Genomic DNA, 21,047 nt, shown 5'->3' with positions numbered 1-21,047 from the left:
GGAGGTCCAGGCAGGAGGGACCAAATCCAAAGTCAGTCTGGGCAACTTAGTGAAACCCTGTTTCACAGTTATAAAAGTTGGGTATAGCTCTGTGAGAGAGCGTATGCATAGTATATGCCAGGCTCTAGGGTCAATCCTTGACTTCAGAGAAAAGTGATGGTACAAACAACTTGAGTTCTAACTCGGGTGAGTTTAGGGGAAGGCAAGCTGCAGTTTGACAAGACAGGCTGATAAGGAAGGATCAGAAACCAGGGCCAGCAGAGCTCTGTCCAAACGCTTTTCTCAGTGGATCATGAATAACGTTGTGTGGTGACAGGGCCTGAATACTGGGGCCATGGAGCTGTGGTGGAAACAGTTCCCACCTGCCGGGGTGTGGTAACCTGTATGGGTGTTTTATTAGTCAGAGTTCTCTAGAGGAACAGACCTGATAGAATGAATCTATCATCTGTCTGTCTGTCTAAGTGGGACTTACTGAAGTGGCTTACAGGCTGTGGTCCAGCTAGACAACAAAACCTGTCTACCAATAGGAAGTCCAGTAATCCAGTAGTTGTTCAGTCCATGAGGCTAGATGTCTCAGCTGGTCTTCCGTAGACACTGGAATCCTGAAGAAGGCTCTAAAGCCAGTGAAGGAATGGACTTGGCAGTGAGAGTGAGAGCAAGCAGGCAAAGGGCAAGAGGTTCCTTTTCCCATGTCTTTATGGGCTGCCACCAAGGTGTGGCCTAGATTAAAGGTGGGTCTCCACCTCAAATGATCTGGATTAAAGGTGGTTTTTACATTTTAGATGATTTAATTAAGAAAAATCCCTTTGATGTACCTAGCCACTTGGGTTTTGGTTAGTTCCAGATGTAGTCAAGTTGAAAACCAAGAATAGCCATCGCAGGTGTCTTTCAGTGGATACCAAGTTCCTGAAGGCAGAAGCGGTATCCTGCCTGTGTCAAGAACTTTTTATTGGCAAGTGATAAGCAAGCTTTGAGGAAACATATTTTTAAATTCTCCCAGGACAGGGCTGTGTTAATTTAGTCAATGAATGAAGAGTCCATAAGCTAGGGGAAAAAAGCGTTATCAGAATGAAGGTGAGTGGAGTGGGGCTGTCAGTGTGAAAGTGGGTGGGCTATGGGAAGACCGTGTGTTGGTGCTGGTTAGGCGATGTCTTCCTGGCACCCGCTGATCACTGGTACACTAGTTGCTTTTTTGTTACTGTGATAAAGTGCCTGAAGGAAGAGAAGAGAATTTATTTTAGCTCAGGGTTCAGCATGGTGGGGAAGCATGGTGGAGTAGCTGAGACTCCTCATATCTCTACCAACTGGAGAGCTTTTCTAACTGGCCTGGCAGGAGTGAGGTTACTTTCGGACAGACACTCGTGTCCCTCATTTTTCTATCAGACTATTGAAACAATAGACTCCAAGAAACTGGAATTCCTCAGGAATCGAATGCTGGGAAAAAAGAAAGCCTGGTGCCATCCATAGGAGGAACTTGTCTCCCAGCAAGAGGTTTTTACACAGTGCTGAGAAGTTACCAGCCCGCCTTGCTGGAGAGTCCAGACAGTGTTGGGCAGGGCCACTCCTTGACTGGGAACTGTTTAGCTATGCAGAACTCTCACATTCTCCTCAAACCTTAACCTCACTTCAGGACCCTGATGAAGGACATGAGGAGAGGTCACTGGACATTTTTGTCACCATTCCAGTGTGGCTAAATTAAATAAATCTCCCTTTTCTGGTTTTCACTATTAATTCGTTTTAATTGATATATATCAAGGATGGGTGGTTGAACTTGGCTCCTTGTGGGAACAGGTTGTTTTTGCAGGCTGCAAGAATATGAAACAAGATTCAGCTGTTTATGGTAAAGCTATACCTGGATGGATCAAGGAATCCTTCTGAAGGAAGCCAAATCTCAAGGAGTATTTTATGTTATTCGGCTTTTAATGTATCAGCTGTTTCCTGCTATCAATTTCTTGTGCGCTCATAACTCCTAGGCCATAACAGTAAACAGAATAAGCTTCTCAGATGCACTGCTGATCTGAACTAAGGTAATACCCTTACAGAGTCAACGCCTGTCTCCTAGACCAAGGAGACAGGTGGATGTGTAGATGCATAGCTTTGTTTCTTGTGCAAATGAAGCTCAGACCATCCTTCCCCTCACAGGCCAAATGGCATTCCAGAGCAATTGACTAAGAACGAAAGGGTTTTTTTTGCATACCAGGTGAAGGAGGATTGAGTAGCATGGCGGAATGGCCAGAGAAGAAAGAACAAGGCAGAATTTTTGAAGATGGTAGGTGGATCAGGTCAGGTCAGGAGAGTAGGAAAGGAAGGAATGAGCATGGATGGAGGAACTGAGGACGAAGATGAGATTGAAAGCAGAAGAACTTAGGGCTATGAGAGGACAGGAGGAAAAGGGACAGAGAGGAGCTGAGTGTGAGAAGAAAACTAAAGCTGTGTAGATAGAATTTTGTCTTAGAGAAATAAAGTGGACGGACAAAAGAACCCGGTGTACTTAGATTATTTTCCTGCATGTTACCCCCACTGCCGTTAGTAGTGTCTCTTCTGGGCTCCTGGGAAAGAGATCATTAGGGCTGGACTCTAATAATTTTCAAGAGGCCTTGACCTCAACTCTGTTAGCATTTTAACCAGAACCAAAATAAGGCCATAGTGTACCTTTTCCAGCTAGGTTCTGTTGGTTAAGCGGCAGTGCTCGTGGCTGGCTGCCGCCCACGGTAGCCATGCCGATGGAAGAGAGTGCCGGATGTGTTGGTGACAGAAGAGTCACGAGCCATGGTTACCTTTCTAGAGCTTTATTGGGGGAGAGAGAGAGGGGGGGGACCGCGCAGGGGGGAAGAGTATGGAAGGAGAGGCGATACAAAAGAAAGCACACAGAGAGCAAGCTGCTTTTTAGGCTGGGATGCCGTCGCAGGCTAGTGACATAATTAAGGACATAATCCTTACAGGTTCCACCTTAGAGTTGTTTTTTTTCTTTTTTTTCTTTTTGGTTTTTCAAGACAGGGTTTCTCTGTATAGTTTTGGTGCTTGTCCTGGATCTCACTCTGTAGACCAGGCTCGCCTCAAACTCACAGAGATCAGCCTGGCTCTGCCTCCTGAGTACTGGGATTAAAGGCGTGTGCCACCGCCGCCCCAGCTCCATCTTAGAGTTCTATAGCCTCCCACAACATCACCACTAGCTGACTGGCTACCTAAGTATTTAGCACATGAATCTTGTGGGGGAGGCTGTATGATATTCAAACTATGATATCTGGTGGCAGACATGCTGTATAGCTTCCTCCAGGTGCAAGGTTGGCATCGAGAAGACCAAGAAAGCATTATTAGCTCATTGTGAGTTCCGTTGTTGGGGGTTTACTATTGCCCACTTTGTGCAGAAGCAACAACAAAGATAAAGGCCCTGTGTAGGGAAGAAGGCAGGTTGGAGGAACAGGGTGGACACGAGAGAGGTGGCACTGTGTCTGGAGAGGCAGGTGGGTTAGAGGACTATTCACTGTAGGTGTACGAAGGCTGATTCACCACCCACTGTAACCATGGTATAGTCTCCCATCTCTCCATACCAACCCTAGCTATGTGTGCAGAGCTGAGGTCATGGAGGAAGTTGCTTTCGGATCCCCTTGTCTTGTGTTCTTGGCAGCCATGTGAAAGTCAGCACTGGTGGTGCAGGGTTAAAGGTTTCTCTTGCCAGACTAAGCTCCCCCCTCCCCCTTGTAGTTTCCTTACCTGGAACAAGAGAGTTTTTGGTTCTGGTTAGTGAACTGAGATTCACATGGGGTAGAAGTAAAAATGTCCTCAAGTGGTTCTCCCTTCCTCCCTCCCTCCCTCCCTCCCTCCCTCCCTTCCTTCCTGTGTGCGAGTGTGTGAATGTGTGTTTTGTTAATGTGCATCTGGAGGTAAAAGGACAACCCCAGATGTTTGCTAGGAACTGTCTGCTTTGTTTTTGAGGCAGAGTCTCTCACTGGCCTGTGAATCACAGATTTGGTGAAGCTAGCTGAGCAGTGAGCCCCAGGGATTCCCCATCTCTGCCTCCTCAGCACCGACTGTGCTCTACCACACCTCTTTTTATGAGAGATCTGGGCATCAAACTGAAGCCCTCATCTTGTGTGACAAGCAGTTTGCAGACTGAGCCGTCTTCCCAGGCCCTCAAGTGGCATTTTCTATCCAGGTGGCTTTTCCTTCTCTGATTAGGAAGGGGGAGACTCCTGTCCTTTCTTGTAGCTGTGGTAGTGTTAGTTACTCTGCTAACCTTGTGTTCATGTGAATGGAGCCATTCAGAGGCTATTTGCCATGTTCTCTGTTACTGCACAGTGGCTGTGTTTACCCAGAGAGGGATAAATACTCATGAAGTGGAGTAGGGAGCCAGTGTAGTGGGAGGTGGGGAACTTGGGCAGCTGTCCAACTTCCCTTCTTAGCAGGGCCACGAGGGAGAAACTTATTCTTTCAATACTGTGACTGCTTGGAGGATCCCAAACATTGCCATTCAGCCCAGAGTGAAGGGAACTCCTGAGCGTGCTTTCTTGGTGTCTGACTTTTGAAGCACACAGTTTGTCCACATTTGCACATGCATACCACACATTTGTTCTTGGTTGTTAAGAACCCAGCATCTGGGCCCCTTTGAGTCCCAGTGAGCACCACGAAGCCATCTGTGCTGAAGACTGAGTGTTTCAGGGCTGGGGTGTGGTTCACCTAGCATGCATGAGGTCCTGGCTCCCCACAGCACTGCAAAGCCAATCCAACCCCAACACTAACCTAAGCTCAGTCCAGATTGTTTCTGAAACCCAGTGATTTGTTCTTCAGAAACCAAATGTGATAATTAATAGTTTGTTAACAGGATCTAAAATCACCTAGGAGACAAATCTCTGGGCATGTCCACAAGGAGCTATCTAGATTAGTTTAACTGTAGTAGGTGGGAAGACCCATGCTAAATATGGGCAGTACCCTTCCATGGCCAGGACTAAGTAAGGAGGAAGCAAACTGAACACCAGCCATCATCTCTCTGCTTTCTGCCACACGTGTGCAGTCTCAGCTCGGGCTCCTGTATGGCCTCCCTGTTATGATGGGCTGTGTCTGTGAGCTGCAAGCCCAAATGAAACCTCCCCTCCTCACGTTGCCCTTTCCAGGTATTTCGCCACAGGAAACTGATACATGAAGAAGAAAGGGAGGGCTGTGGCAGCTGTAGGTGATCTGCCAGGGGAACACATGGGTAATGTGACTGCTGCCGACTCTCCAGTGTGTCCTGTAGTTCCAGGTGGTAGGCTGAGACTTCATGCCCATGACTTGTGGCCTCCAAAGAGTTGCTTGAGGAAGGCTCAGTGCTCTCTGGCTACTGATCACCACTTTTCAAAGTTAATGAATTCGCTAGATTTCTCCACAAGGAAGAAGCAGAGCACCATGTCACAAACCCATCACCTCTTCCTGTGCCCTGGGAGCTGAGCTTGCTGATGGAAAAGAAAGGCTTCATGTGACAGAAGAGAAGGGACAGCCACTGGTCTAGAGAGTGAAATAGGGAGGAGAGGGGTAGACATACTGCAGGACAAGCAGCAGCAGCAGCTAATAGATCCGTGCAGCACTAGTGTTGGAGATGTTATGTTAGATGTGAGGATCCCAAGGAGAAAAGACCAAATCCACAGTTGTCCAATTAAAGCAGGGGAACACATGGGACTGGCCAGCCCAATGTCTCACCCTAAGTCAGGATTGGAGAGAGCAGCCTCTGCCAGCCTCTTGAGGTCCTTTTTATAGGAGAGATAAGGTGTTTGCAGGGGCAAGAGAGTTGGCTGTTACTCATTGCTAGAAAGATAGAATGAAAGGAAAGGAACAAGGGTAAGGATATACATCATGTGGTTGGGGTTGCAAGCTTAGTGTAGGTTGAAAAACATGTTTTGCAGTTTACATCAGATCTAAGAAATAGGAATTTATTCTTAATTATAAAGAGAAACCTTAACTTGCAATGACCTAACACAGGACAAACAGGAACTGGTTCATAACTGTCTAGCTGCAAACAGACCATTAACCTGCAAGGTGTATTTTTCCTATTTTGGCCTCACAATGCCTGGAGGAGGGCATCACTCTAGAAGGCGGCAATGATATGTCTCACATATATTTCATGTCATTACATGCTTCTCTGGTGACCTGGAGTGGCTCAGGCTGGGAGCTCCTAAGAGTTAATGTGGACAGAGCCTCTCTGGCATATGTTTGTTACCCACCACAGCTTCAGCATACATTTGGTGTTCCATAAGCTTCCAACAGCATCTACTGAGTGGACTCAGGTACCTTGTGAAATACTTGTAGGATACTGAATACTTGTAGGATATTGATATCTGGGTCCTGGAACCCAGATTAGAAATATGGATTCCGATGGCAAATATTAGATGTCTTCAAGGGAGAGTACTTGCCTGGTGTGGTTGAAACCCCAGATTCAATTCCCAACATGACAAATTAAAAAGTAAAAAGAAAGAAAAGAGGATTCTAGGAGGAAAGACGAGCTCCATAGAGGAGGTAGTCGCTGTTTTGGCGCTTAGGGTTGGAGGAAGCTACGCTTAGTCTGGGGAGGACCCAGAGCAGCAGGCTGCCCCACAGGTTGGGAGCACCTTCTCCCAGCCTGTGCCCCTTCTCCCAGCCTGTCTTCTCTCCCATAGGCTTGCGTGCCCCTGAGCTTCTCTGATAGAGCTGGTGATGGTGAAGATGGGCTGAGGCCTAGATGATCCTTCAGTGGCTTTTACTTCTCTAGATTGAGTCCTCCATTTTCTTGACTGCAAAGTGGCTTAGCCATGGAGAGAGCAGGCCATTCGTTACCCCAAGACCAGCAAAGCTTTTACAGATAAAGAAGGTGGTGCCTGTCCAGGGGGCCAGCCTTGTGATCCTGGGGAAGGTGCAGGGCAGAGGCAGAGTCACGGACTGTCTGGAGTCTTTGAAGGCAGCTCGGCAGAGGCTGGCACCTCACCGTCCTTGTTCTACACAGCTCCTCCCTCCTCCTTCGGCACGCCAGCGATGATGCTCAGATTTTCTTTGTAAACCCTCCCCTCTCTCTTGAAGATCTGAGACGTAGATTTGTTCTCACCAGAGGTTTTGAAGTTCAAAGATGTTGGATACATCCAAGACACATCTAAGACTCTTGCTTTTCTCTCTTTCAAGTGTAATTCCTGTGGTTCCCCCTGATCTCCTGAGAGTCGCTTGGTCCATTCAGGCCTTGGCCTCCAGGAAATGTAAGATGTGGACAGCATCCAGACTGTGCTCCTTCTTTCTGCCATTGGCTTTGGAGTCTGGTGGCTTAGAGGTCACCTGATGCCACATCAGAGGAGTTCCAGTTTTCCACGTTCTGTTGGGCCTCTCTAAGCCTCAGGTTCAGGCTACTCTGGGGACCCAGCAGAACCTGCTCCTTGTGTCTTTCCCTGGTGTTGTGGCTGCTGTCTTGGTGGAATGCCAAGCACTCTGCCCGAGTGCCGTCTTCAGTTCCGCAGCCAGCAGCGGTGAGTGTCGGCTCCCCAGCGCATCTCAGCCTGGAGGACCAGACGCTCCTGAGCTGCAGCACTGCTCCGGGGGCAGCCCCTCACCTGACCACTCTCCACGTCCCCATTGCTGATGACCAGTTCTCCTTTCTTAGATTTAGAGTCTTGTCTTGTCTGGGGGTGGTGTTGCACACTTGTGACCCCAGCACCTGGGAGGCTGAAGCAGGAGGAGATGAGTTTGAGGCCAGCCTGGGTTGTCTAGGAGGTTGAGGGGACAGCACAGTTGGTAAAGTGTTTTTTTATGATAGTATGAGGGCCCGAGTTCAAACCCAAGACCCAGATTAAAACAAGAAAATTATGCTCTTATAATCCCTGTGCTGGAGGATGAGACAGGAGGATCCCCTGGCCAGCCACCCTAACTTAACCAGGCCAGTGAGAGACCTGGCCTCAAAAAGCAAGGTGGTTGCCTCCTAAGGAGTGATGCCTAAGGTTGACCTCTGGCCTCCACATATGTGTGCACACATGTAGATGGATGCACTCACACATGCAGACATAGGAGCACGTACTCACGTACACATTTACACACGCACGCACACACACACACACACACACACACACACACACACACAAGTCACCACCACCACCACAAACAACCCAACCCATTCCTTCTGCCCCAACAGAGTCTATTTCTCTCATCTGCTACTAGTGCCCCAACTTATAAGAGACTTTCCTTATGCATAAGATCACTAGATGCCACATCCTTTTGTGGCCTTTCTGCTCACTGTCACCCATGATCAGCTCCTTTCCTGTGCCTGCTGACTGGGTCTGCCTTGACTGGCAGCTTACACCCCAGCTTTTGGCACCTCTTGTGTGTCTTGAACTGCTGCATGCACAAACTTTTTCCCTTTTACATAACATGAGAACCTGGTCTCACCCCCTCAGCATCACATGACTAGAAAATAAACAATCTTCCCATCATGCTTTTCACTTGGAGCATCAGGTTAATGCTGATCTTGGAGCTCTTTCTCCTGAGTCCTTGCACTGAATCTGGTATTTTATTTGGAAGCCCATGCCTCTCTTGTATGAAAATGACTGCTGGCCACTTGGAAAGCATCAGAACCTGTCAGTGCCAATTTGTGAAGCAAATGTTGGCATCATGTGCCTGAGGTCCCAGCTGTTTTGAGAACTTTTGCAGTTTCCTAAAGTGATATTCATGCCCATTTTTCTGCAGTGAGTAGTCATGGAGGTGTGTGTTCCTGGCTCCAGTTGGATACCTAAGCTGGCTTTACCATTAACGGTAACTCTGCCATCATGATTGGAAGAATTGTCATTAATACATCATTTATTTCACCCATGAGCAAAAATTCAGGGACTAATAACACTCATACAGTAAACAATAAGGACCCTGCAATTTAGAAAATCAGTCGACAGTTAGTGCATGTAACTGGCCACACCCACACAGAGCAGACTGACATGTTAGCTAGCAGCCACTTACCCTGGCCCTTGGAGACTGAGTGGTTGGGACACAAGGCCATGTGACCACAGCCTGTAGGTTTTCCCCAGTGTGGACTCTCCAGGCCTCCACTGTGGTCTTGTTTGGGAATGACTAAGTTCCCCAGGGAAGGTCCTTGAAGACGGAGCTCTGTGTGTCTATGTACACATGTATAGGCCAGAGGTCAACATCAGCTATCTTTCTCTACATCTCTCTGTTTTATTTTGAGACAGGCTCTCTCTCTCAGCCTGGAGCTCAGTGAATGAACAAGACTGACCAGCAAGCTCCACCGCCCCAGCACTAGGATTACAACTGCATGCCACCACAGTTGGCTTCTTACCTGGCTGCTAGGGATAGAATAGAACCCAGGTCCTCATGCTGGCATGGCGAGTACATTACTGATGGAGCCATCTCCCTAGTCCCTTATCAGTCTCATAAACATTTTTTTTAAGTTTCATAAACATGTGGAATATATTTGAAATAAAAGGATCTTGTTCCAAAGGAAATAAGAGAAAAAAAAATCTATAATTTCATAGTTAACAGCAATTCCTTAATCTTGTCAAATAAATGAGTGTTCTCATTTCCAGTTCAAAGCAACATTTGAATAAGAATTGAATAAGGCTGGGCGGTGGTGGCGCACGCCTTTAATCCCAGCACTCGTGAGGCAGAGGCAGGCGGATCTCTGTGAGTTCAAGGCCAGCCTGGGCTACCAAGTGAGTTCCAGGAAAGGCGCAAAGCTACACAGAGAGACCCTGTCTCAAAAAAAAAAAAAAAAAAAGAATCGAATAAGGTTCACACATGTGATCAGTGGGTAGATCTCTTACATTTAGTTTAGTCTGAATGCTTCTTCATCAGTCTTTTTCTTGCCTCTACCTCTCCTCATTCCCTCTGACCCATTAGTTGAGCCTGGGTGGTTGATTCTGGAGAATTAGCTCCAAAATTCATTGTGACTGGGGCAACCCAAAGTAACATTAAAGGACTTAAAAGAGGCTGAAACTTGTCCAGAAGTGTTTTCTGAGGATCGTGTGTATATGTGTGTGTGTGTGTGTGTGTGTGTGTGTGTGTGTGTGTGTGTGTGTGTATGTATGGTTTGTGTGTGTGTGTGTGTGTGTTTGTGTGTGTGTGTGTGTGTGACGTTCAGGTGACAGTTGTTGGACAAAGGCAACTGTAAACACTGCTGTATTAGTGCTGTGCACCAGTGAAGGCTTATTCTGTTTCTAGGCTGTGTTGATGTCGTGTGCGGATTGTCTAATGCTCACTCCATCGTTACAGAGAGACTGAGGCCAGGAAAGGCTGAGTCACCTGCCTATCTTCCCAGGGCTCACTTCTGTGCCTGCTCTAGAGCATGGGATTTGCTGAACCCTCTTCTGCATCAGCTGGGTGCCTGGGTTCTGGCTTCACAGAGTGGTATTGCTCAGGAGAGGATGGTGTGGTACCCTGCTGTTTGCACAGTGCATCCCAGCTCCTGTACTGAATGGCTTTGCTTGTGTGGAGGCCTCATATCTGGGGCTGTCTCTGACCTGGGAGTCTGGAGCATTTGAGAATGAACAGATGAACTTCCATCGAGACACACTTGGAAGATGAGCCAATATTCCTTTTTGGGCAGTAGATAAAAATACTTGTAATTATAGTGGCTGGTTTCACCTCCTCAGCTCTCCACTATTTTGGGCCCTTGTTTGCTCTCTCCCTTTAGGCAGGAAGTGGCTTCCTGAAGCTCCTTCTGGGCCTGTAGCAGGAATTGTCTGGTCTTGATGGAAGAGGCTCAGAAGCTACAGTCCTGTCCTGTTGAGTATGCCTGATGAGGGGTCAGGGCTCCTGTGCATACTGAATGGGCCGGTCTTCTCATGCCTGAAAAGCCTGCAGCTTGACTGTGGAGTTGCACAGACTTCAGAGAGGGCAGGCAGCTGATGGGGCCTGTGGGGTCCCAGATTTGCCTGCCTTGTGATGAAAGTCTCTCCTGGCTAAGGGCTCTGCGGGGTGTGTGAGGCCCCTGATTTGTGTGTTAATAAACCCTTGGGGGCGTGGGGAGGGGACACACTTCAAGCTTGTTTCATTTTCTTAGGTGCATACTTTTGCACAGGGGCCAGGGGGACTTTTCTGACTTGACCTCTATTCCTTTTTCCATGTTCTTTCTCCTCCTCATCTGTCATCGTTCACTTATTTTTCACCTTCTTTCAGATCTAATCTGAAGACGGGTGTTGTGGTGAGGGCGTGTAATCCGAGCACCTGGAAGGCTAGGGTAGGGGCATTATAAGGCTGAGGCTAGCCTGGGCTAGTGAACATTTTTTTTTTTTTAAATCAAAGTCATCCTGGAAATCTCTGGCCACTCCTCTACTCCTCTGCAAACGGCAAACTCAGTTCCCAGGTGCCCTGTAGCATCCTTTGTGTCCTGTATTGATCCTGGTGGGGCGTTGTCTCTTTACCTGCCCTGACTGTATTCTCATTTTGTTCTTTCTTTCCCCAAGTCCTCTCTGCTACAAGCCCAACAAATGGCTATGGAGTCATCCCATTCACTGTCATACTGTTAGAGCCGGGCATCCAGCAGGACCCCCTGGCATTTGACTGTTAACTATCATTTAAACAGTATTTTTGGTGAAGACCACAGGAAAGCTGGTTCAAACTGGCTGTGGCAGACACAGTACATTCATTTATTAAGTCCTATCTCATTTTTCTCTTTCTGGACAGATGGAGAGGTACATTTCCTAGTGTTCTTGGTGCCTGAGTTGGGACCATGTGACTTGTTCAGGCCATTGGGATCTAAGTAGAACTGATGAGGGCCATCCAGGCTGGAGGATGGAAGAGTTGGGGAGTATCCTGGTTCTTGTTTTCCTTGAAGGGTACCTCCTATGAATTCTGTGTTGCTTAGCGACAAGATGACGCTAGTCTGGGTTCCCAAGTTGCTGCTTGGAAAGAAGCTTTGCTGGTTTGCTGCTGACCCACTATAATCGTTGTAAAAGCAGGAGTGGAATTTTATCTGTTCAGCCTGGGAGACACTGGGGTACTTGCTGTTGCTGAAGAACATAGCCTGTCCTGACTGTCTTCAGCCCGGGACAGAGTATGGTTTTAGGTGTAGCTAGCTGACTCTTGGGGTGGGAGCCGTATCATCAGGCTGCTGCTTCTCTTTCATCCTTGTGTCTATCATGTCTGGGTTGAATTAACTCAGGGTAGCTTCCCCCTCTGTTCACAGATGCTTGTGATCCCCCTGAGCAAATGTTTTCTCCAGGTTCACATTCAGAAAAGGCAAAACTTTGTTGCCTTTTAATTCCTGGCAAAAGCTTTGAGTTTACACTAGCAGTCAGCTGTAGCTCCTCTCCCGCTCTTCATCTACGGTAAGACAGAGACTAGGAACTGGGGGGTAACTCTAGGGGAAGTGGATGCTGCCGAGACAGTCAGCTCAAGCTCACATTAGCTCTTAGTGAATGAATGATTGAACAAATGAGTGTACGGCAGATGAATAAACCTCCCTGGACTTCAGCAGGGTGTGCTTCATCCAAGAGTCGGTTGTAGCGTCACGTGACCAATGAATGCAGAGAAGTGGGCACTGGCAGTGTCCGAGACTTCGCCAGAGAGGGGAATGGTTCGCGTGTCCTGTCAGCCGGGGTGGAGTAGGGCAATCCAGGCTGCGGGAAGAGCATTGCAAGTGTGACGGGCCGAGGCTCTGTTTAGGCAGCTGGCTGACAGACTCAGGAGTGAGACAGGTACAACACCTTCAGTTCCTTATTGGTTGCAAGGTTTGTTGTTTTTTAATGTTATTTTTTTAGTCAGCATACAAAATAGTTGTTTTATCACAATATTTTCATAGGTGTGTGTCATTTTTCCTTGTACACATCCACTCCTCCAATACCCCTCCTCTGTTCATCTTTCAGGAGTCTTAAGGTTTTAGATATGCTAGCTACTGTTTCTTTTTTAATGCATGTGTGCATGCATGTGTGTGCATGTGCATGTGAGGCCAGAGGACAACTTCGTGTGCATCTGCCTCTGTTGAGACAGGGTCTCTCATTGGCCTGGAGGTTGCCAGTTAGTTTAGATGGGCGGCCAGTGAGCCCTGGACACCCTTCCCCCATTCCCACCTCTCCAGCCTGGGTTTACAAGCATGTGCCCCTGGCTCGGAAGATTTATGCAGGCTCTGGGGGTCACACTTGGGTCCCCCTGCTTGCAGAGCAAGCACTTTACTGACTGAGCTCTCTGCTCAGCCCTGGTTGTTTCTTTTTCCTGAAAATGGTTGGATGGGAAGCTTCCCCATCTCTTCTTCTTTCCTTTCTGCCTCAGTTCTCTCTAACACAGGCAGATGTGGACCGTGTCTCCCTCCTACTTCCTGGCTGTTCTCTGCCACTTGGTAGGTATTCCCTTCTAGCCCAGCCAGCTGTTTGTTTCTGACATGTTTAGGGAGAGATTTCATTTGTCAGGCAAGCCAGTGGTGTGAAAGGCGTCCTGAGGGGCGGGGTAGAGATTCTGGCCTCTATAGTTCCTAGGATTTGGCTTGGGAAATGTCTGGGAAATGTTGCCTCAGGTGCCTGTCACTTCAGAAGTGGCCCTTGATATGTGATCCCAGACTTGGGCTTGGCGTCTGGTCATGAATGCTTTTGTTTGTTTTATCTGAATCCTCTGTCATCTGCTTGTCTCTTTTACCATGAGATTGACACAAAGCGCGGCGGCTTTGGTGTTAGATTTATAAAGATCAGAGGTTTGATTGACCATCCCAGGGGTGGGTGGGTGTGTGTGACATACAGGAAACATCAGGAGTATTCACCAGAGACCCAGTCACCTCAAAATAAATTAATTAATGACCCACCTACCCCCCTTTTAAATTTTTTTGAGACAGGTTTCATTATGTAACTCTGGCTGTTCTGGAACTCACTGTGTAAACCAGGCTGGCCTTGAACTTACAGAGGTCCACTTGATCTGCTTCCCAAGTGCTGGCATTAAAGTCCTGTGCCACCAGAATAGGCCATTGAGACCCCCTACTAAGTACCTGCTATGTCAGTTGTCACACTGGGCCTGCCATTTGGTCTTCAGACTTACCTAGTACAATGGGCAGGGGTGGAAACTGAGGCTTAGAATAATTGACTAGAAGCTTCCAGGGGCACAACCATGGACCAGTGACCCAGTTCTGAGGTTGCCCACTTCCTAGTTCATCCATCCATTTGAGTTTGTAAAGCTGTCACCATGAGGTGTGATGCTGTCCTTGCAGGTCCAGCTTCCTGAATGTGCTGTGCTGTCTTCCGCTAGAAGACGTTACCAAGTGCACAGGATCCCGTTGGACTGGGAGTGACTCGGTCTGTTACAGAGCAAATTCAGCAAATGAATTATGTAGCTCAGGTCATGACTTACTTTGACCCAGCAGCTTTGTAGAAAGACCAAATGGAACGTTTTTGTTTAGTCCACTTGGGAGGTGTGCTAGAGTGGGCTCCTTTAGGAAGCTGCACACATCCTTCTGGGTGATTCTGAGGCCTTTGTTGGACTGGATGGCTGCATTTACCCTGTGTTTGTTTACAGGTGTGTTTTGGGGCACTTCATGTGTCTAGTTTGTTCTGTACACTCTCTGCACAGGTTACAGAGGGAACCGAGACACTGTAGGCTTGAGAGTGTTTAAAGCCACATAAATACTCAATGACAGAAGGTAGAGTCAGTTCCAGACTTGAAGCTCCTAGCCGTTCTCTATTGGAAACATCCTGTTTATATTGCAAATGACTGTGGTCTATTCCTACATTGGTCATGGTGGGAGGATCTGACAACAGGGCTCTGGCTGTGTGTCCAGGCCCTGCCACTTCAGCTCTTTGAGTTTTAAGCATCTTTAATTATAGCTTGAGGATAATCCTTTCTCTCCCTCCTTTTCTCCCTCCCTCCCCCATTTCCATCTTTGACAAGGTCTCTTGTAGCCCAGGCTGTCCTCAAACTCTCTGTGTAGCTAAGGACGACTTCGAACCTCTGGTCCTCTCGTGGGCCACCATGGGGATTTAAATCCAGGACTCCACACAGCAAGCACTCTAGCAGCTGATCTTGTCTCCCACTCCAGGGGTTACCACTTCTAATGCCTCATCCATAGGTGAGCAGTCATGTGCACCACTCCCCTCTTCTTGGGAGAGGTCCATGTTGTGGTGGGGCCCCCTTTTGTCTCATTACTTTAGGGGATAGGTTCAGTGTCACTCCTGAGTCCTATCGTTTACAGAACAACCCAGGCTCTGGTAGACTAGGTGGATGGGCACCCATGGTTTCTGAGGACCCCCTCCCTCAGGCTGGCGAGCTCCATCGTCACTAGTGCTCCCTACCCTCTGCCCTGTATGGGAACCTGGGTGGCTCTAGGCTGTGCCAGCAGGAAGCACCATCCTTTGGTTCCCTGCGGCTGCCTGGTCCCTGCTCCGGATGACGCATAGTTCTAGGCTCTTTCAATCACAGTTCAGACCTGCCTGTACCCCAGCTGGCTCCTTGCTTTTCTTGTGGTTTGTAGTCAAATGGCTGAGGACAGCTCACCCAACCAGGAGCATGCTCTGGACTTCTCTGAACCCGGGCGTGGAAACCATAGGAGAAGGTGCTTTCGTTCCCACCTCTTCCACCCATGATTGACTTGATGAGAATTCTGAGCAGTGGGGACACTGGCTTTGTTTGGGCCCTACTGTCCTCTGTGTGCACTGTCAGAGCTTGGCCAGGAACCTGAGCTTTTCATATTTGTCCCTAGTCTTGGTTGAAGAGGCTTCCAGAATTCCTGAACGTTCTCTCCTTCCTGCTAACCCAAGAACTTCATCTTTCCAGGTCACACGAGATACTTTTAGTTTCATTTTTTAGGAAATAATCGCCTCTCACAGCATCCTCTGTGGCTGATTTTGCCACCATCTTCTGCCCTTTCTGGAGCTTCCCTTGATGGAGGCCAGCAGCTGAGCACACCGTCTCCTGGGGTGTGCGGGCTCTGCTTCCTGAGCAGAGGCTCAGCCTCACCAGGGCGGGCTGGCATCCACTCCCCTTCAGTGACCAGTGCCTTGCTTTTCTTTTTCTCTTTTTTTAAATATTGTTAACTTTATTTCTAATTTTTACATTGGTTGAGTTTTTTTTTAAAACTTATCGTTTAACGCAGATATATGTACCTTAATTTTCTTTTTTTAAACATAAATTTATTTATTTTACATCCCAGCTACAGTTTCCCCTCACTCCTCTCCTCCCAGTCCCTCCCCCCATCCTTGTCCCTGCCACAAGCCCTCCTCTGTCCCCCCCAATCCACTCCCCCTGAGTTTCTGTTTAGGAAAGGGCAGGTCTCCCATAGCATCAACAAAACATGGCTTATCAAGTTGCAGGAAGAGTAAACAACTCCCCATGTATTAAGGCTGAACAAGGTGACTTAGCATGAGAAGGGTCCCAGAAGCTTGTGAAGGAGTCGGAGACAGCCCCCGCTCCTGCTGTTAGGAGTCCCACAAGAGGACCAAGCTACATGCAGAATGCCTCGGTCAGTGACAGGTGCTTTTCCAAAAAAAGCCTCTTATGGAGGCTTTGACATGCCCTCCCTCACTGCACGTGCTTTGACATGCCCTCCCTCACTGCACATGCTTTAACATGCCCTCCCTCACTGCGCATGCTTTAACATGTCCTCCCTCACTGCACATGCTTTAACATGTCCTCCCTCACTGCGCATGCTTTAACATGTCCTCCTTCACTGTGCATGCTTTAACATGTCCTCCCTCACTGCGCATGCTTTAACATGTCCTCCCTCACTGCACATGCTTTAACATGTCCTCCCTCACTGCGCATGCTTTAACATGTCCTCCCTCACTGCGCATGCTTTAACATGTCCTCCCTCACTGCGCATGCTTTGACATGCCCTCCCTCACTGCACATGCTTTGACATGCCCTCCCTCACTGCGCGTGCTTTGACATGTCCTCCCTCACTGCACATGCTTTAACATGTCCTCCCTCACTGCGCATGCTTTAACATGTCCTCCCTCACTGCGCATGCTTTAACATGTCCTCCCTCACTGCGCATGCTTTAACATGTCCTCCCTCACTGCGCATGCTTTAACATGTCCTCCCTCACTGCGCATGCTTTAACATGTCCTCCCTCACTGCGCATGCTTTAACATGTCCTCCCTCACTGCGCATGCTTTAACATGCCCTCCCTCACTGCACATGCTTTAACATGCCTTCCCTCACTGCACGTGCTTTAACATGTCCTCCCTCACTGCACGTGCTTTGACATGCCCTCCCTCACTGCACGTGCTTTGACATGCCCTCCCTCACTGCACGTGCTTTGGCATGCCCTCCCTCACTGCACGTGCTTTGACATGCCCTCCCTCACTGCACGTGCTTTGGCATGCCCTCCCTCACTGCACGTGCTTTGACATGCCCTCCCTCACTGCACGTGCTTTGACATGTCCTCCCTCACTGCACGTGCTTTGACATGTCCTCCCTCACTGCACGTGCTTTAACATGTCCTCCCTCACTGCATGTGCTTTAACATGTCCTCCCTCACTGCGCGTGCTTTAACATGTCCTCCCTCACTGCGCATGCTTTAACATGTCCTCCCTCACTGCGCATGCTTTAACATGTCCTCCCTCACTGCGCATGCTTTAACATGCCCTCCCTCACTGCACATGCTTTAACATGCCCTCCCTCACTGCGCATGCTTTAACATGCCCTCCCTCACTGCACATGCTTTAACATGTCCTCCCTCACTGCACATGCTTTGACATGCCCTCCCTCACTGCACACTGGCGGTTCTGCCCTGCCGTGGGCAGAGTCCCTGTTTCTTTAGTGAAGGAGATTGAACTGAGTTCTGGTGACTTCTCCTCAGCCTCTGCCAACCTCTGCTTAGCCTTCACCAGGTGGTTAAAAACTTCATTTTCTTCGTGTGTGTGTGTGTGTGTGTGTGTGTGTGTGTGTGTGTGACCACCTTTATGATTTAGCCATGGCCCCTCTCTGGCTGTCTGTCTGTCCACCGGGGGTCTGTCTAACCCCTGTTCTCTCAGTTCCATCAGGAGAGCCTGGGCAGCTCCTCTTCTCTTTCTCATTCCCTCCAGGCCTCAGTTTATTGGTGCCTGTTAGGAAGTCTCTCCCCGACTGTCCAGCTCAGTTAGACATTGGATTCTGTCTGGTTGACCCATTACATCGCTGTACTTCTGTTTTCTGGATGGATATCACCATCTCCAGTCACCTGCTGTATGTCCTTATTGCCTGTCATCTACTGGACGGCTGGACGGCTGTGGACCCATAGCCCATGGAGTCCTGGGCTCGGAGAATGCCCAGTCACTGTGAGCAGCATGAATCCCACGTACTTGTGCTTCGCTGGGAGTAGATTCAAATGTAGTAAGTTCAGGAGCCTTGACCCACCGAGAGTAAGATTTTTCATCTTTCTTAGAGCCAACACTTGGTGAGTTTGCTTGGTAGTCAGTGCTATCATTTCTTCTTTGTCTGATGTGGTGGTTGCTCTTCATCCTCCTCTGGAGTCTGCACAAGGGATTTTCAATAGAGGCCAAGTTAGAGACAAAAAGCAGTTTCCTTAGAACGTGATGGTTCTAAGCACATATTGTAGGACAGTCCTAGTGTGCATCGATTCTGTTCATGGGAACCTCTCTGTGTTACCCAGTGATCTGAGATAGGGACGGACGGGCGGGGGTGGGTAGATGACAGGACAGTGGGTGTAGAAAAGCATTTCCTGCGAAAGGCCAGGCAGTGGGCACTGTAGACTTTAGAGGAGCAGGAACCATGGACCCCAGGACTGGAAGCCCTCCTACAGCTAACTCCACCTGGGAAGCTGACTTCTGAGCTAATAGGCATGCTACCATGTTGATTTTTTGTTGGTTTGTTTACAGTCCAGCTGTACTGGTTACTTTTAATTATCAACTTGCCACAATCAGGAGTTACCTGGTAGGAAGAGAGTAATAATGAGGAATTATCTGTTTCTGGTTAGCTTTCGGGAATGTCTGTGGGAGTTGTCTTAATTGTCCTGAGGTGGGAAGACCCACCTTAGACGTGAGTGGCACTATTCCCTAGGCTGGGCCCTGGACCATATAAGAGTGATGAAAACTGGCTGAGTGCTGAGAGAGTAAGCACTCAAGGATCCACACATTGTTCTCTGGTTTTGACTGTGGATTTTATGGGACTGGCTGGGGACTCCTACCCTGACTTCTCAGTGCTGAATTATAACCTGGGATTGTAAGCCCAAACCCTTCTGCCCTGTGTAGCTTTCTGTCAGGGTGTTTCTTAGGGCAGTAGGAATGAAGTGAGGACAGTAGCTTCTGCTTGTTATCACTGTGTCATCTGCTGGCTTGGTTTGAGCACTTTTATCAAAATCATAAAGTAGGCAGCATAGAAACAACAGGAAGTTGTTTCTTAGTTTCTGAGTTCTTAGAGCTCCAGGGGTCAGGTATCTTGTGAGGACCCACTTTCTGGATCGCAGGGGGTCCTTCTTGCATGCTCTTGCAGATGATGGGGGGTACAGGGGAGAGAGGGCTCTTTTGAGGGCCCTTTGTTGGGTAAAATATCATTCATTGGGGCTCCTTGTGATCTAATCATTTTCTGGAGGCCCACTCTTTTCATAATCAACCCCTCCCTCCCTCCTGCCAGCTCAGGGGCTAGAACTTCAGTATGACTTTTGGGGACCTATGGGCGTTCAGACCATAGTGTCTGTGCTCTGTCCGCTTGGAAACTTTTTGCTATTATTTCCAATTATTTTTATTTCCATTGTTGCATGTATGTATGACGTGTGAGTGCGGGTGCATGTGTGCCATAAGCACATATGTGAAGGGCAGAGGGCAGAAGGTCGAGTGGTTCCAGTAATCTAACTGAGGCTGGAGTGGTTTGTTTTGATTATCACCTTGACACCCTTGACTCACAGGGGAGGAGAGTCCCCAGGAGAGTTGTCTGGATCAGCTTGGCCTGTGGGCATGTCTGTGGGGTTATTTTGGTTATGTTATTTGATGTGGGAAGCCGCAGCCCACTGTGGATGGCACTGTTCCTTGGGACTGGGGCCTGGGTTGTCTAGAGTAGAGAGGGTTTGCATTCATTTCTCTCTGCCTTTGCCTGCAGTTGAGACAAGCTGCGTGGAGCCCCACTGCCCTGACTTCTCTGGACTGTAGTCTGCACTGTAAGCCAACAGAGCCTTCCTCCTCTAACTGGCTTTTGTCAGGGTCTCATCGCAGCCACGGAAACGGGACTAAGACAGACAGCAAGCGCTTGATCCTCTCAGCCATTTCACCAGCTCTGCAGAACCCTTTTAAAAAGTGCCGTGGAGTGTCTCAGGGCCACATTTTAGGGCCAGGTTGTTAACTGTCATCTTGCCAGTGTGTACTGTCTAAAGCTTTGCAGTTACAGAGGAGGCTCATGCCAGGGAGAGATTCTCAGGTCTGCCTGAAGGCTCTGTGGGCTCCACAGGTGTGTGTTAGTGCTCTCACTCACTTCTTATGTGTAGGTGTGTGCTCTTTCTATGTCAGAAGTGCTGTGCAAATGAAAAATCAGATCATCTGGAAGCACCAGACTCCAATCCCCACAACAGCAGCTTCCTGGAGCCGGGCCATGGCTGAGACATGTACCTTGAAGTTTACACTCCTTAGCTACCCACTGTCCCCACTGTCCCCTCACCCAGTCTGTTCACCCTCTTCCCGTGTCATCAGAAATCTGAAACTCTGGCCTAGACATAGTAGGGGCTAGAGATACAAGTATAAGTAAATATATTCATACTTATGTGTGCATACAAATATACATAGAGTATGTTCAACTATGCAGTGTAAATGTATACACACCCACATATATGCACAGTGTATATATCTATGCACACCAACATATATTCAAGGTGTGTATATGTCTATACACATATACACATTGTGCACATCTATACATACCAATATATACACAGGTGTGTACACGTATACACAATCACATATATACATAGTGTGTATATGTTCACACACTGATGTACATACATATACTGTTCTGAAAATAATTTTCTGTTTTTCCCTGTCCCCCTCTCTTCCCCACCTCATGCTTGGGATCGAACCAGGGTGTCACATGTGTTAGGCAAATAGGCAAGAGCTCCACCGTGAAGCTACAACCAAAAACCAAAGCCCTTCTCCTCCTTTAAAGCAGAGTCTTGCTGTGTAGCCCAGGCGGGCATCAGACTTGCTATCTGCCTGTCTCTG

General features: G+C 48.4%; 1 protein-coding gene across 1 annotated transcript in view; it reads left to right on the top strand.

Moving 5' to 3' along the window:
- The window catches only part of Snx29 (sorting nexin 29), a 477,564-nt gene that overhangs the window by 275,235 nt on the left and 181,282 nt on the right, over positions 1–21,047 (top strand). The window lies entirely within an intron of this gene.

Source organism: Peromyscus eremicus, chromosome 8a, assembly GCF_949786415.1.
Source record: "Peromyscus eremicus chromosome 8a, PerEre_H2_v1, whole genome shotgun sequence".
NCBI lineage: Eukaryota > Metazoa > Chordata > Mammalia > Rodentia > Cricetidae > Peromyscus > Peromyscus eremicus.
Note: the sequence above shows the minus strand (reverse complement) of the source record. Positions and strands in the feature narration are given on the sequence as shown.